A 16182-nucleotide genomic window follows, 5' to 3' on the forward strand; every position below is an offset into this window, starting at 1 on the left:
TGTTCAGGGAAAGCCACTGGCAGGCCTGGCCAGTTTGTTTACCTGCCGTGTCTACAGGTTCGGCCGATCGCGGCTCTCACTGGCTGCGGTTCGCCACTCCAGGCCAATAGGGGCTGCAGGAAGGCGGTCAGCACATCCCTTGGCCCATGCCGCTTCCTGCAGCCCCTACTGGCCTGGAGCAGCGAACCGCAGCCAGTGGGAGCCGCGATCAGCCGAACCTGCGGACGTGGCAGGTAAACAAACCAGCCCAGCCCACCAGGGGCTTTCCCTGCACAAGCAGTGGCCCTAGTTTGAGAACCACTGATCTAGACTGTCATTTAAAGAGCTGGGACTGGGAAAGGAGCCTGAAGTCTCATTTTCCTGCATCCCAAGCTCTTCACCAGCCAGGGGAAACCCTCTCCCTCCACTGACCAGCCTCCATCAACACACACAAACTTAGGGGAATTGACCAAGAAAGCCAGCCAATGAAAGCTGCTCCAGATGCTGAGGGAGAGCCTAGGCCCTCAGCACCTGAAGCAGCCAGTGTTCCCTTCCCCTTCCTAAACAAGCTGTAGGAATGGAGCACTCCAGGGTCCTGCAGCTGGCTGGGGAGCAGCTGCTCCTTTCTTCTGAAGTTCATGCTCTGGTTCCCAACAATGAAGGAGGCTCCCATTGCTACCCCTTGTTCCCAAGCCTGGGAGGGAGGCAGAGGTTAAAAGAACCTCCAGAAATGGTTCCCTCACTTCCTCCGGCTTACAAAGGTGAGTATACCATACTTTGAGGGGGAGTGGGAGGTTTAAATTGAAGTGCCAAAGAGAGAAAAATAATTGAATGCTGCAGTGTAACAGGGTCCACGACCCGCTCCTCTTCCTGGGGCCCGCTTGCTGCCCCAAGAAGGCTCAGAGAGGCTTCAGGGTTGTGCAACACCCCTGTCTTTATTTACTTACAGTTATCCCACCACCATTATCTATCTATTTACAGGATTATTCAACCTCTTTTACAGGCAGAGTCAGCCTTTGGCTAGAAGGCCTCCAGTTCCCTCCCTAACTGACTTCTCCCTGGCTCCCTCCCAGCCTTTATAGTCCTTGGCTTGTCAGGCCAGCAGGTGTTGCCAATCCTCAGACCAGCAGCAGGCCTTTTCCATCAGCCCCAATCTGTTTCCGCTGATTGGAGCTGACTGGGCGGGGGCTAATTAGGTACTTTTGCACCAGCACCCTGCTACATGGGGTCTCTCCTTCTTTTCAGTTCTCTCTCCTTTTCCCCCTCTTTCTTTTAATTTGTATTCATCTGTGAATCTATCTCCCCAGCTCTCAGTAGGGCACCTTACAGTTAGGAAAAGCCAGACTTAAGGTTGCCTGTGCATTTTTAATTTGGCCCTCTTATGCACATGTATTTCAAGACAGTCTTTAATTCCATGATCACATGTAATTTTTCCACAGGAACCCTGTCTCATTTAGTGTGCAAGCTGAATGCACAAGGTACAGAATTAAGGTTCCACAGGCAACCTTATATCTGACATTTCCTAACTTTTCGGTGCTCAACTTTGCAACTTAATTAACATTCTTGTAACACAGTGGGGGTGGATGTACGTAACTATATTATTTATATCATGGTAGTGGCTACAGGCCCCTATGAGGTACTGAGGCCTCATTATGCTAGTCACTGTATACAATCACAGACAGGCAGACACACACAACAAAAAGACAGACCCTACCTCAAAGAGCTTTTACAATCTGAGTATAAGATGACAACCAGCTGGTGGACATAAGAAGACAGTGAGATTTCTCTACTCCAAGGCAAAAACCATTAATTTTTAAACAAAATTGTAGTGCATTTGGTTTACTAAAGTAATATTTGATATAGCAACGCTTTTGTGTACAAAACTGTCCACTCCTTTGAGCAGATGCATTGTTTGCTCTGAAAATGCAAGTGGTGCAATAATTCTGTCTGATTTTAAAACTGATTATTTACATGATTTTTGCCTTGTTATCAAAATTACCAATACTTTTTCTAAATGTTGGACTGTTATAACAAATCAACAGCTCTAATCACATGATAACAAACAGCTCAAAATCAGGAGAAAGACCTAAATATATTAAATAGGTATTTCCACCACAATTTACACTGATACAAGATATCAGGTCAACAGCCATGATTTGTGAGAGTTTACACCTGTTTCTTCTCCTTCCTGAAATTGCGAACACCAATAGAATATGTTATGCTATTGCTAATATACCAATGTACTTCAAAGAAAAAAACAAGATTAGCATGTTCTCTTATATTGTTGTTTTAAGATTCGAATACTCTTTGGATAGTACTTAGGGTTGCCGCCTCTGCAGTACAATACAACAGAACATCTGGGATGATCCTGAGCCCATAAAACTGTACAGCTAACAGTGTATGCTGAGCACCCTTACAGATTTCCCAGGGCAGCCACCTCAATAAAAGGACAACCTGGGAAAACCTGGACAGGTGGCAACCCTACTAGTTTCTTACTCTGAAAGTAGCCCAATTGCTCAAATGGAGCTATTATAAAATAAGATCCTACACAGTCTGAGTAAGGGGATTAGAATCTATCCCTTAAATGATACTCATTCATATTTCAAGTGGCTGGTATTTGACAAAAATATTTTGTATTTAATCTGATAATGAAGTCTCTGCTCCCTTTACACATGGTCCCTGATGATTTATACAGATAAAATTAAGAGTGATAATGTATTTCCATGTCTGAGATTAGAGACAGCATTATTATAGAATTTTTTAATAGGCCACAGAAGTTGGGAGAACTTTCACAGTTGAATAAGGTTCACTGATTTATACTATTACCACCTCTCTCACTAGAAAGCACCAGATATCACGGGCTCTTTTCCAGCACAACGTATGCCACTTACATTTTAGTTCATCAATTAGATTCACTTGCAAGATAGTAATTGGTATTATCCCTTGATAGTCTTATGTATATTGAATATAAAAGCAGCACTAGTTCAAAAAGAAGGGCTGGTGTGAACATTTGGTATTAAGTTATATTGTAGGTTTTGCACAGAGTAATATAAACTCTGTTGATCTATACCTTTGTTGGTACACACTCTGAAGATGATTGAAAGATGATAGTAAGAGGCTAATATGATGCTCTTTAATGACCTGAGAATCAAAAAGAAATCCAACAAAAGCTGGAAATAAGGACAAATTACTAAGGATGAGTATTAAAGAATAGCACATGCATGTAGGGCCAAATCAGAAAGCCTAAGGCACAAAATGAGTTACACCTAGCAAGGGACAAAAAAGGCACTAAGAAGAGGTTCTTTAAATACATTAGGAACAAGAGAAAGACAAAGGAAATTTTAGGTCCTCTACTTAGCAGGGAAGGAGAGCTAATAACTGAAGGCTAAAGTGTTTAATACCTGTTTTGATTCAGTCTTCACTAAAAAAGGTCATGTGACCAGCTGCTTAACACAATTATTATTAACAAGGGAGAAGGAACACAAGCCTGAACAGGGAAAGCATAGGTTAAAGAATATTTAAATAAGTTAGATGTATTCAAGTTGGCAGGGCCTGACAAAAATCATCTTAGGGTAGTTAAGGAACTAGCTGAAACAATCTTGGGGTATGTCTACACTACGAAATTAGGTCGATTTTATAGAAGTCGATTTTTTAGAAATTGATTTTATACAGTCGACTGTGTGTGTCCCCACTAAGCGCATTACGTCAGCGGAGTGTGTCCACAGTACTCAGGCTAGCGTCGACTTTCAGCACGGTGCACTGTGGGTAGCTATCCCACAGTTCCCACAGTCTCTGCCGCCCATTGGAATTCTGGGTTGAGCTCCCAATGCCTGATGGGATAAAAACATTGTCGCGGGTGGTTTTGGGTACATGTCGTCAGGCCCCCCTCCCTACCTCCTTCCCTCCATGAAAGCAACAGCAGACAATCGTTTCGCGCCTTTTTTCCACGCAGATGCCATACCACGGCAAGTGTGCATCCCGCTCAGCTCAGCTGCCGCTGTTGTATCCTGAGTGCTGCTGGCAGCAGACAGTGCAGTAGGACTGCAAACTGTTGTCATCGAACGACCTCTCCGCTGCCACTCTGCTCTCCTGTTCTCCTGCAGACACCATACCATGGCAAGCATGGAGCCCACTCAGATCACCGCGGCAGTTATGAGCACTGTAAACACTTCGCGCATTATCCTGCAGTATATGCAGCACCAGAAACTTCAAAAGCAGGTGAGGAGGCAACGGCAGCATGGTGATGAGAGTGATGAAGACATGGACACAGACTTCTCTCAAAGCACGGGCCCTGGCAATTTGGACATCATGGTAACGGGGCAGGTTCATGCCGTGGAATGCCGATTCTGGGCCTGGGAAACAAGCACAGACTAGTGGGACTGCATAGTGTTGCAGGTCTGGGATGATTCCCAGTGGCTGTGAAACTTTCGCATGGATAAGGGCATTTTCATGGAACTTTGTGACTTGCTTTCCCCTGCCCTGAAGCTCAAGAATACCAAGATGAGAACAGCCCTCACAGTTCACAAGTAAGTGACGATAGTCCTCTGGAAGCTTGCAACACCAGATAGCTACCGGTCAGTCAGCAAACACTGGGACCATATGCTGCCATGCTTTGTTATGCAATGATTCCAGACTACGTGCTACTGGCCTGGCGTGGTAAAGTGTCCTACCATGGAGGATGAAATAAGGCTGCAAAGGCTTTGGGAGTACATCCAGGAGAGCTTCATTGAGATGTCCCTGGAGGTAGTTACCAGGCTGGAATCAGGAGGCCAGGGTCAGGGTCAGAGACTGTAGATCAGAAAACAATATGACATCACAGCAGGCTCAAACTCTGTGTGGTTACCTAGATAACTTCCTGGGGCAAGGATGAGTCAATCAGAGGTCTAGAGGGTGCAGTCACCCTGGACCCTTTGGGCTGTACTTCCTGCAGCACCTAATCTCCACAGTGCTCCTTGGATGCAGCTCAGTAGGGCCTCCTAGTGGCAATGTCAGCTGTCCCAAGCTCTGTAGACCTGGGTACTAGTCCCATGGATCCTTACAGCTGTACATTCCCAGCACTCTGTCACACCAACAAAGATTTAATTTTTTAAAGTACATCCTTACTTCATTCTGCTTTGCACTAGCAGAACAGTAATGATACAATCTTATTGATTGTATATAGGTCCTAATGCCACGCTCATCACTGTAGCATCTGAGCGCCTTCCAGTAATGTGTTAAGCAACGTGGTTTACATCTGTCACGTGTCTGTTCTCTCATACTCTCCCCATAGGAAGAACTGTATGCAATGAAATGTGGTGTTTGGATTTTTTTGATAACACAGATTGAGAGAGAGAGACAGAGATACACAGAAAGAGCTATATGTTTATTTTAGAGAAAACAAAGTCAAACAAATATACCTTATAATTAAAGCATCATTATTCTTATTACTTCCTCTTTACTTCAGAATAGGAATCACATCATCCCTGTGAGGTTTGTGAGGTGCTCACTGTATAATAATCATGGGATCTCGCTCCATATAAAATCAAAATTGTACTTAGAAATTATCAAAAGGAATATCTATGTAAACATTTCTGTGATGGGAGAATCTTTTATGAGACTGATTCATTAAGATAACAGGAAAGCTGTTTGCTTGGCCCCAAATCCTGCTTTCTTTGGGGTACAGAGGCCATTCCTACAGTAGATTTGAAGCAGTCCTACTGCATGGACTATAGCAAGGAATAGGGTAACATGGACTCAAACAAAGGAAAATGAAAAGAGAACTTTTGCATTGTCATTACTTAAGGAGTTCCACACCATATCAATTCATTTGGAATATGATTCTACACCCTTTTTAGTATAATTTAGAAATGGTTTCCTGCTCTTTACAAATTCATCCATCTTAATTTTAATCTTTAAATGTCTTTTTAAAAAAGGTGGAATTAACCATTAGCTTTGCAATCCACTTTCTCACAGACAGCTCTGCACCATCTTTCAAGGGTGTCAATGTTTTTTTGTTATTGTTGTTTTGCTACCTTCAGACTTACAGAACTCATTGTGACGGGTTGGATCACAGAAACCCCCTTGGGAGCTGCCACTTATGTGCCAAGAATACCTCTGCCCCTGCTTTCCCTGCCAGCTCGGGACCCCAGCACCCTGCATTGCTGAGCCAGACACTCCCATCTGCTCCAACAAAGACCCAGGGTCTGAATTACTTGCCCCAAAGCTGCAGGCAGCTTACAGAAGCGTTCCTGCCTTTAACACTCAGATGCCTAACTCCCAATGGGGTCCAAACCCCAAATAAATCCGTTTTACCCTGTATAAAGCTTATACAGAGTAAACTCATAAATTGTTCACCCTCTATAACACTGATAGAGAGATATGCACAGCTGTTTGCCCCCCCCCCCCAGGTATTAATACATACTTTGGGTTAATTAATAAGTAAAAAGTGATTTTATTAAATACAGAAAGTAGGATTTAAGTAGTTCCAGTAGTAACAGACAGAACAAAGTGAACTACCAAGTAAAATAAAATAGAACACACCAGTCGATGTCTAATACAGTAAGAAACTGAATACAGATAAGATCCTCACCAGTTCCAGAATGCTTCCTTTTACAGACTAATCTCCTTTTAGTCTGGGTCCAGCAATCACTCACACCCCTTGCAGTCACTGTCCTTTGTTCCAGTTTCTTTCAAGTATCTTTGGGGTGAAGAGGCCCTCTCTTTAGCCAGCTGAAGACCAAATGGAGGTCCCATGGGCTTAAATAGACTTTCACTTGTGGGTGGAGACCCCCTCTTCTCTCCTATGCAAAGTCCAGCTACAAACTGGAGTTTTCGAGTCACCTGGACAAGTCACATGTCCATGAATGACTGAGTTCCTTACCAGCCAAGCCACATTTCTGGGAAAGCCCAGATGTGGATTGGTGTCTCCAAGTTCATTGTTGGCTTAAGTGTTTCTTGATGGGGCACTTACTGAGACTAGTCTTTTCTCGGGAAGCTGACCAACTGCTTCACTACAGTCTACTTAGAATCAAACAAGTATGCAGCCAATATTCATAATGTCAAATACAAAAATGATACATGCATACAAATAGGATTAATAGTTTCCGTAGATCATAACCTTTACAGAGATGTGTTACATGGCATATGTAGCATAAAATACCTTCTAGTTATGTTATATATATACACATACATAAGCATATTTCCCTAAAGCCTTATGGGGGGCACCAACCGTCACACTCATTTCACTGGGAATGGAATGAAACAGAGGATTGGCTTCAGAAGATTAGATACATACCAACTTTTCGTGATATTAATTCATATGTTTAAAATAATCTTGTAAATAATTCCTTCTAAAAGATGACATTTATTAAAACTAAGAAAATATTTCAGTATTTACTCTAAAAAGATTTAAACTTGATGGAAAAGATAGAAACACATTATCATTGACTACTTAATTCTGTGTAATTAATACACTGTTTGTACTGTAATGCTCTTAAACTGGCAACAACTGAGTTCCTAAAAACCTTAAACAAATCTAGAACTTAATATATTTATTTACAGACACACATATTGACCATACTCACAATACTAATTTAGAATTCTTAAGGTGCTTCATAATGTTTCCATGGATTTACATAGATTTTTAAGGCCAGAAGGACCATAATGATAATTTAGAATAGCATAGGCTATAGAATTTCACCTAGTGATTCAAGCATCCAATAATTTGTCATTGAGCAAGAATGTATTATTTATCAAGACACCGGCTCCACATGACATCCCTTGGTAATCTGTTACAATAGTAATTACCCGCACTGTTAAAAAAAAAAAAAAAGTTGTATCTTATTTCAAGTTTGAACTTTCCTGATTTCAACTACCAGCCATTGGATTTTGTTCATTCCTGTTTATTTCAGTTCCATGCTATCTCTTCTATAGTGTGTAACAGCAACTAAGCTCTGGAGTCAAATGTTTGTCTGCATTTAAACAAAAGTATGAATTTAGTTCTTGTGAAAGGAAGGGGCACAAAGAAGAGGGAGCCCAGGCCCCTCCTTGGCCCCTCACTGGATGACAGAGGGCCATTCAGGCCAAATTTAAGTGAGTGGTGTTACAACCCATGTGCCAGGATGCAACATCATTCACTCACATTTGGCCTGGTCAGCCCCTCTTCTTGATGTTGCATGCAGTTGCAATACCATTCGGTTTGCGGTAGCCAGGTAGGTAACCTGGACCCCCCTTCTTAGCAAAATTGTGGTTGTATACCTGGTGAAAGGTGCTGGCCTTTTAGCTGCGGAGCCCTACAGTGATTGGATTCAACATATCCAGAGAATGGGTACAGCTTGGGTTTCTGCAATCTGAGATTCCCCACACAATGTGCCTGATCTCTGATCTCGAAGGGTCCTCTTCAATGGTAACAAGATGCTCATTCAGGGTGAAATCCTGGTTCCATTGAAGTCAATGGGAATTTTTCCATTGACTCCAATGAGGCAAAGATTTCATCCTCAGTTCCTGTCCTCTCAGCAAGATTTCAATTATTGCCAAGCATGGCAGTGTTTTAAATGTATAATGTACACTTGGACTGAAACCAACAAACTGATTTTGCCTAGTGTGCTGAATATCCAGCAGATGGGGACACATTCCATTCACTTCAAACCTAGATTTGTGTTGAAATGCTAACTTAGTGGTCATGGGTTCCAGTTTCAAATCCCATAAGGCATCCAGTCCTTCAATGCATGTTATCATGTAGTCTTTAACTAGGGCCAAGTCCTGATCCTACTGAAGCCAATAGGAGTTTTGCAGTTGACTTCCGTCAGATCAGTCATATGAATTCTGCTTTAATACCTGGTTTAGTTCTATTAAAATAAAATGTCAGTGTAACTATGAAAGATTATATTTTGTCTCCTTATTGCTAACAATGCAATTCACTACTATTCAATACACTCTTCATTCAAAAACTATAGATGCATAAACAGGATAGATTAGGAAATAATAAGAAACAAATTGAAAAGTTAAAATGTTATTTATTTTTGTATTACCTGGGTGTCTAAAGGGCCCAACCAGACTGAACTCTGTCCAAACATACTAAAAGATAACCCCAGGCCCAAACAGCTCACAGTCTTAGCCATGGTCTACACTACCAGTTTAGATCGAATTTAGCAGCATTAGGTCAATTTAACCCTGCACCCGTCCACACGACCAAGCCTGTTTTGTCGACTTAAAGGGCTCTTAAAATCGATTTCTGTACTCCTCCCTGGTGAGGGGTTTAGCACTAAAATCGACCTCGCTGAGTCAAATTTGGGGTAGTGTGGATGCAATTCAACAATACTGGCCTCCGGGAGCTATCCCAGAGTGCTCAATTGTGACCGCTCTGGACAGCATTCTCAACTCAGATGCACTGGCCAGGTAGACAGAAAAAGCCTGTTTGGCCAGCGTGGCAAGCTGATCTGCATGGGTAACCATGCAGAGCTCAGCAGCACAGGTGACCATGCAGTCTGAAAATCACAAAAGAGCTCCAGCATGGACCGAACGGGAGGTACTGGATCTGATCGCTGTATGGGGAGAAGAATCCGTGCAGGCAGAACTCCATTTCAAAAGATGAAATGCCAATATATTTGCCAAAATCTCCAAGGGCATGAAGGACAGAGGCTACAACAGGGACACACAGCAGTGCTGCGTGAAAATTAAGGAGCTCAGGCAAGCCTATCAAAAAACAAAGGAGGCAAACGGTCGCTCCGGGTCAGAGTGCCATACATGCTGCTTCTATGATGAGCTGCATGCAATTCTAGGGGGGGCCCCTACCACAACCCCGCCACTGTCTGTGGACACCTGCAAGGGGGGAGTCTCATGCATCAGGGATGAGGATTTTGTGGATGAGGAAGATGATGATGATGAGGAGGAGGTTGAGGATAGCGCATAGCAGGCAAGTGGAGAATCCCTTCTCCCCGGCAGCCAGGAACTTTTCATCACCTTGGAGCCAATACCCTCCCAACCCTGCCAAGGCAGGTTCCCAGACCATGAAGCCGGAGAAAGTACCTCTGGTGAGTGTACCTTTGTAAATATAATATACAGGGCCGGCTCCAGGCACCAGCTTACCAAGCAGGTACTTGGGGCGGCCACTTCGGAGAGGGGCGGCAATTCAGCGGAGGGTCCCTCACTCCTGCTTGGAGCGAAGGACCTCCCCCGAATTGCCACCACAGATCGCGATTGCGGCTTTTTTTTTTATTTGTTTGGCTGCTTGGGGCAGCCAAAACCCTGGAGCAGGCCCTGATAATACAGGGTTTAAAATTAAGCACGTTTAATGATTAATTTGCCCTGAAGACTTGGGATGGATTCACAGCCAGTATAGCTACTGGAAAAGTCTGTTAACATGTCTGGGGATGGAGTGGAAATCCTCCAAGGACATCTCCATGATGCTCTCCTGGAGCTACTCTAAAAGCCTTCGCAGAAGGTTTCTGGGGAGGGCAGCCTTATTCCGTCCTCCATGGTAGGACACTTTACCATGCCAAGCCAGTAGCAAGTAGTCTGGAATCATTGCAGAACAAAGCATTGCCACAAATTGGCTCAGGCTTTGGTGGCATTCAAGTAACATCCGTTCTTTATCTCTCTGTGTTAGCCTCAGGAGAGTGATATCATTCATGGTCATCTGGTTGAAGTACGGGAAATTTGTTTAAGAGGATATTCAGAGGTGCCCATTCCTGCTGGGCTGTTTGCCTTTGGCTGAAAAGAAATCATCCCCGCTGTTAGCTGCATGGTGCAGGGAGGCCCATTCATGCTGAGCTGTTTGCATTTGGCTGACAGGGATCTTCTCTGATACTAGCCATGTGGTGGGGTGTGTGTGTGTGAAGTGATCATCCCAGAGAATTGGGGGGGGGGGTTGTGCTGCACATTCACCCTAAAACCGCAGCCCCTCCTTTTCAATGGCCAACCCAACGGGCTTTGCTTGGTATGGGAAAGGAGTGCGCTGCTGTTTGAAACCATTCCCACATGTTATGAAGGTTTAAAAAGTCAAAACCCTTTGCCTTACCATGGCTGCCTGCAAGCCGAATTTTGTTGCCCAGTCGAGCATGTGTGATGTCTCACACCAAACCGTCAGGCACTCAATATAAGAGGCAAAATGCGACCTTGTACCAAAAGCACATGTGCTATGTAATGTGAATCACTTGATTCAGTGTGAAATAGTCTTCCCTTTGTTCTCTAAAATGTATCTTTTTAAATACTACTCTCCCTTTTTTTCCTCCTGCAACTGCAAATGTTTCTACGCTCCCCCTATCATCTCCGTCTCAGAGGCTAGCGCAGATTAGAAGGCGAAAAAAATGCACTCATGAAGATATGTTCTCAGAGCTCATGCAGTCCTCCCGCACTGAAAGAGCTCAGCAGAATGCGTGGAGGCAAATAATAGCAGAGTCCAGGAAAGCGTTAAATGAATGCAATGAGAAGAGAGAGGCACACAATGAGAGGAGGAGGGTGCAATGCTGAGGCTAATGGGGGAGCAAACTGACATGCTCAGGCATTTGGTGGAGCTGCAGGAAAGGCAGCGGGAGCACAGACCGCTGCTGCAGCCCCTGTATAACCACCTGCCCTCATCCCCGAGTTCCATATCCTCCTCATCCAGACACCCAAGAACGCGGGGGAGGCTACGGGCACCCAGCCACTCCACCCCAGAGGATTGCCCCAGCAACAGACAGCTGGCATTCAATAAATTCTGAACTGTAGTGTGGCCTTCCCTCCTCCCCTCATCCAGCACCCCACCCGGTATTTCCCTCCTCACCCACCCCTCCCGGACCACCTTGTGAGTTTTCCCCCTATTTGTGTGATGAATTAATAAAGAATGCATGATTTTGAAACAATAATGACTTTATTGCCTCTGAAAGTGGTGATCGAAGTGGGGAGGTCAGTTGGCTTACAGGGAAGTAGAGTCAACCAAGGGGGCAGGTTTTCATCAAGGAGAAACAAACAGAACTGTCACACCGTAGCCTGGCCAGTCATTAAACTGGTTTTTAAAGCTTCTCTGATGCGTAGGGTGCCCAGCTGTGCTCTTCTAATCACCCTGGTGTCAGGCTGCGCGTAATCGGCCACCAGGCGATTTGCCTCAACCTCTCACCCCGCTATAAACGTCTCCCCCTTACTCTCACAGATATTGTGGAGCACACAGCAAGCACTAATAACGATGGGAATATCGGTTTTGCTGAGGTCTAACAGAGTCAGTAAACTGCACCAGCGAGCTTCTAAACATCCAAATGCATGTTCTACCACCATTCTGCACTTGCTCAGCCTGTAGTTGAACTGCTCCTTACTACTGTCCAGGGTGCCTGTGTATGGCTTCATGAGCCATGGCATTAAGGGGTAGGCTGGGTCCCCAAGGATAACTATAGGTATTTCAACATCCCTAACATCCCCAACATGGTTTGGAAAGTAAGTCCCTTGCTGCAGCTGTTCAAACAGACCAGACTTCCTGAAGATGCGAGCGTCATGCACCTTTCCCAGCCATCCCACACTGATGTTGGTGAAACGTCCCTTGTAATCCACCAGTGCTTGCAGCACCATTGAAATGTACCCCTTGCGGTTTACGTACTGGCTGCCAAGGTGGTCCATCCCAAGATAGGGATATGCGTTCCGTCTATTGCCCCACCACAGTTAGGGAACCCCATTGCAGCAAAGCAATCCACCTGCGCATTTCCCAGAGTTGCTACCCTTGATAGCAGCAGGTCAGTGATTGTGTTGGCTACTTGGATCCCAGCAGCCCCCACAGTAGATTTACCCACTCCAAATTGATTCCCGACTGACCTGTCTGTCTGGCGTTGCAAACTTCCAGAGGGCTATTGCCACTCGCTTGTGAACTGTGAGGGCTGTTCTCATCTTGGTATTCTTGCGCTTCAGGGCAGGGGAAAGCAAGTCACAAAGTTCCATGAAAGTGTCCTTATGCATGCGAAAGTTTTGCAGCCACTGGGAATCATCCCAGACCTGCAACACTATGTGGTCCCACCAGTCTGTGTTTGTTTCCCGGGCCCAGAATCAGTGTTCCATGGCAGAAACCTGCCCCATTACTACCATGATGTCCAAATTGCCAGGGCCCGTGCTTTCAGAGAAGTCTGTGTCCATGTCCTCATCACTATCGTGATCGTGCTGTCGTCGCCTCCTCGCCTGCTTTTGCAGATTCTGCACATACTGCAGGATAATGTGCGAGGTGTTTACAATGCTCACAACAGTAGCGGTGAGCTGAGCAGGCTCCATGTTTGCCGTGGTATGGCGTCTGCAGGAGAGCAGAGTTGCAGCGGAAGAGGTGGATGATGACGGATGCCAAGAGAATAGATATTTATACATAATGACGAGAGAACCTGCGAGGTGGATTCATGGCACCAGGAGAGCAGAGTTGCAGTGGAAGTGGTGTATAACAATGGTTAACAGTCCTACTGCACTGTCTGCTGACAGCAGCACCCAGGACACAATAGTGGCAGTGTCGGTGAGCTGAGCTGAGTGGGCCGCACGCTTGCCATGGAAAAAAGGCACAAAATGATTGTCTGACATTGCTTTCACGGCGGGAGGGGCGAATGACGACATGTACCCCAAACCACCCGTAACAATGTTTTTGTCCCATCAGGCATTGGGAGCTTAACCCAGAATTCCAGTGGGCGGCGGAGACTGCGGGAACTGTGGGATAGCTACCCACAGTGCACCACTCCGTAAGTCGATGCTAGCCACGGTAGTGAGGACGCACTCCGCAGACTTAATGCGCTTAGTGTGGACATACGCAATCGACTGTATAAAATTGATTTCTAAAAATCGACTTCTATAAAATTGACCTAATTTTGTAGTGTAGACATACCCTTAGTTTAAGGGAAACTGGAACAGGTAGGTGATGCAAATAAGGGTGGAAGGATATGATGGAGGTAACAGAAACACAAACATTTTTTTCGTAAACTAGTTGTGTGCACAATATATAGTAAAGAATAGGAGTTATTTTGTGGGTGTATTAATGGAAACAAAGAAACTAGATGAAACTGTGATTTCACTTGGTTTTGTTTTTTCTGTTCATGGGAGAGAAAACAAGAAACTAGATGAAACATAGTCTTATTCTGTATATTGTATTTATATCAGCATAGTTTATCTTATTTTAAAAAGGTTTTAAAATAAATGATTTCCTGTAAATCTAAACAATCACACCTGTCCTGCCCGCCAAAGACATAAACTTACACAATCTTCCAAAGCAGAACACTGTAATGAAATACTGTAGCAATAAATATTTATAAGTTAATGTGTAAACATCCCATACAGTGTATCAGCGTATTGTTCTGTAGCACCAAAGGGAAAAGGGAATGACAGTGTATTGCATGCTGCAGCTCTAATATTAAAGCTCCTTAAGAGATTATTGCCGCTTTGCTTCCAGACTTTTTCATTGCCTGCACCCTTCCTTCCCCCTCATTTCCACAGGAGTTGAGATCAGAGGAAAGAAGAAACTTAACAGATCCACTCCCTCCCTGCATCATTTACTGTTGCTGTTCTGCTCCTGGGCCAAGCCTTGTCAACTATCTTTAGTAGTTAAACACCTTCATTGCTGTCACTGATAGTGTTGTGGCCAGTAAGAACCAACAACCATTACTCCGTTTGGTGACAATTATGGAGAGGAGAATTTAGCTAGAAGATGTGGCCCGTGTTGGTCATGCTGCTCCCTTTTGGGGGTTGTTTATAGTTCTAACTACCAGAGGATGTGAGAATAGAGAATTTTAAGACACCGAGATTATAGATGTATTTGGGGAGTACTTCATTCTTGCCAGTGGTACAGCCCACAGAGAGAGAGAATGTCTGTCTGTCTATTAGTTACAGTTCAGGGTTCTGAAAACTCAGAATGACGAGTCCGGTGGCACCTTAAAGACTAACAGATTTATTTGGGCATAAGCTTTCATGGATAAAATGAAAGTATCCACGAAAGCTTATGCCCAAATAAATCTTTTAGTCTTTAAGGTGTCACCGGACTCCTCGTTGGTTTTGTGGATACAGACTAACATGGCTACCCCCTGATACTTGACATCAATTAGAATGCATGGCTTATCATTGGTACTTCGGTGAAGACCATTTCATGTAAATGGTTGGATGCATATTCATAAACAAAAATCTCTGGCAAAAAGAGTTTCAATTGACTCCCACCAACACTTTTCTTGCTAAAAATTCTACATGGTATAAATACCCAAATGTTAGCATATCTGGAAATGCACAGCTAAGGGCTCAGTTAGTTCTCCACTGCTATTGTAACCCACACACCTTCTGGGTGTGGTGTTCTGTCCCATCTGGTGGCACCGAGACCACTTAAAGAGAGAGATAAAATGAGTCTGCTCTATAGCCTTAGTTAACAGGTGGTTGGGTTTTATCTCATACTGTAGAGGCTCATGCACGAAGTGCCAGAGATCCCACGTTCGATCTCGCCCCATGACGACCGGGGTCTGTCAGCGTTACAAGTGGGATTGAACCTGGGATCTCTGGAGCTTAGTACATGAGCCTCTACAGCATAAGCTAAAAGCCAACTGGCTGTTAGCTAAGGCTTTAGAGCAAACTCATTAATCTCTCTCTAAGTGGTCTCAGTGCCTCTAGATGGGACAGAACACCACACCCAGAAAGTGTGTGGGTTACACTACTATCACTTGCTATTGCTCTTCTCAAGAGAAACTATACCCTCTAAAATTATCAGAAGTATACACAAAGGTCAAAATAACAAATTATTACCCTGGGATGGGATGCAGCATACAAAATTCCAGGAAGATTGGTTTCTTTTTGGATAAATTTAGGGGTCAGGGCATTAAATGGGGCTAGCCACACACACATTAAACATTTTGTGTATAATAAATGTCATCATGTTTCTTTCAGTTCACCTGTTGACAAAGGATTTTCAGATGCACTTAGCATTGGCCTAACTCAGCTCCCACTGAAGTCAGTGACAATGGTGAATGCTTTTGAAAATCCCAAATTTGTCATCTTCACCTTGAAGAAAGTTGTATTTATCCAATTCTTTCTATATTATAATTTTTAATGTCTCCTAAGTTGTCAAAACAACTTGGTATAGGTATGGATAAATTTGTTATATTCTCATTTCTGCTATTACTATAGGGAATAGATGAAAGAACGGATTCACTTTTTCTTCCTTTATCTTTGCAATCTCTTGTAGCCACATTCACACTTGATGCCAAGCTTTTAAAAAGTCATCTTTTCACACATCTCCTTAAAAACCATATCCACCTCTGA

Source organism: Malaclemys terrapin, chromosome 3 (genome assembly GCF_027887155.1).
Source record: "Malaclemys terrapin pileata isolate rMalTer1 chromosome 3, rMalTer1.hap1, whole genome shotgun sequence".
NCBI classification, from domain to species: Eukaryota; Metazoa; Chordata; order Testudines; family Emydidae; genus Malaclemys; species Malaclemys terrapin.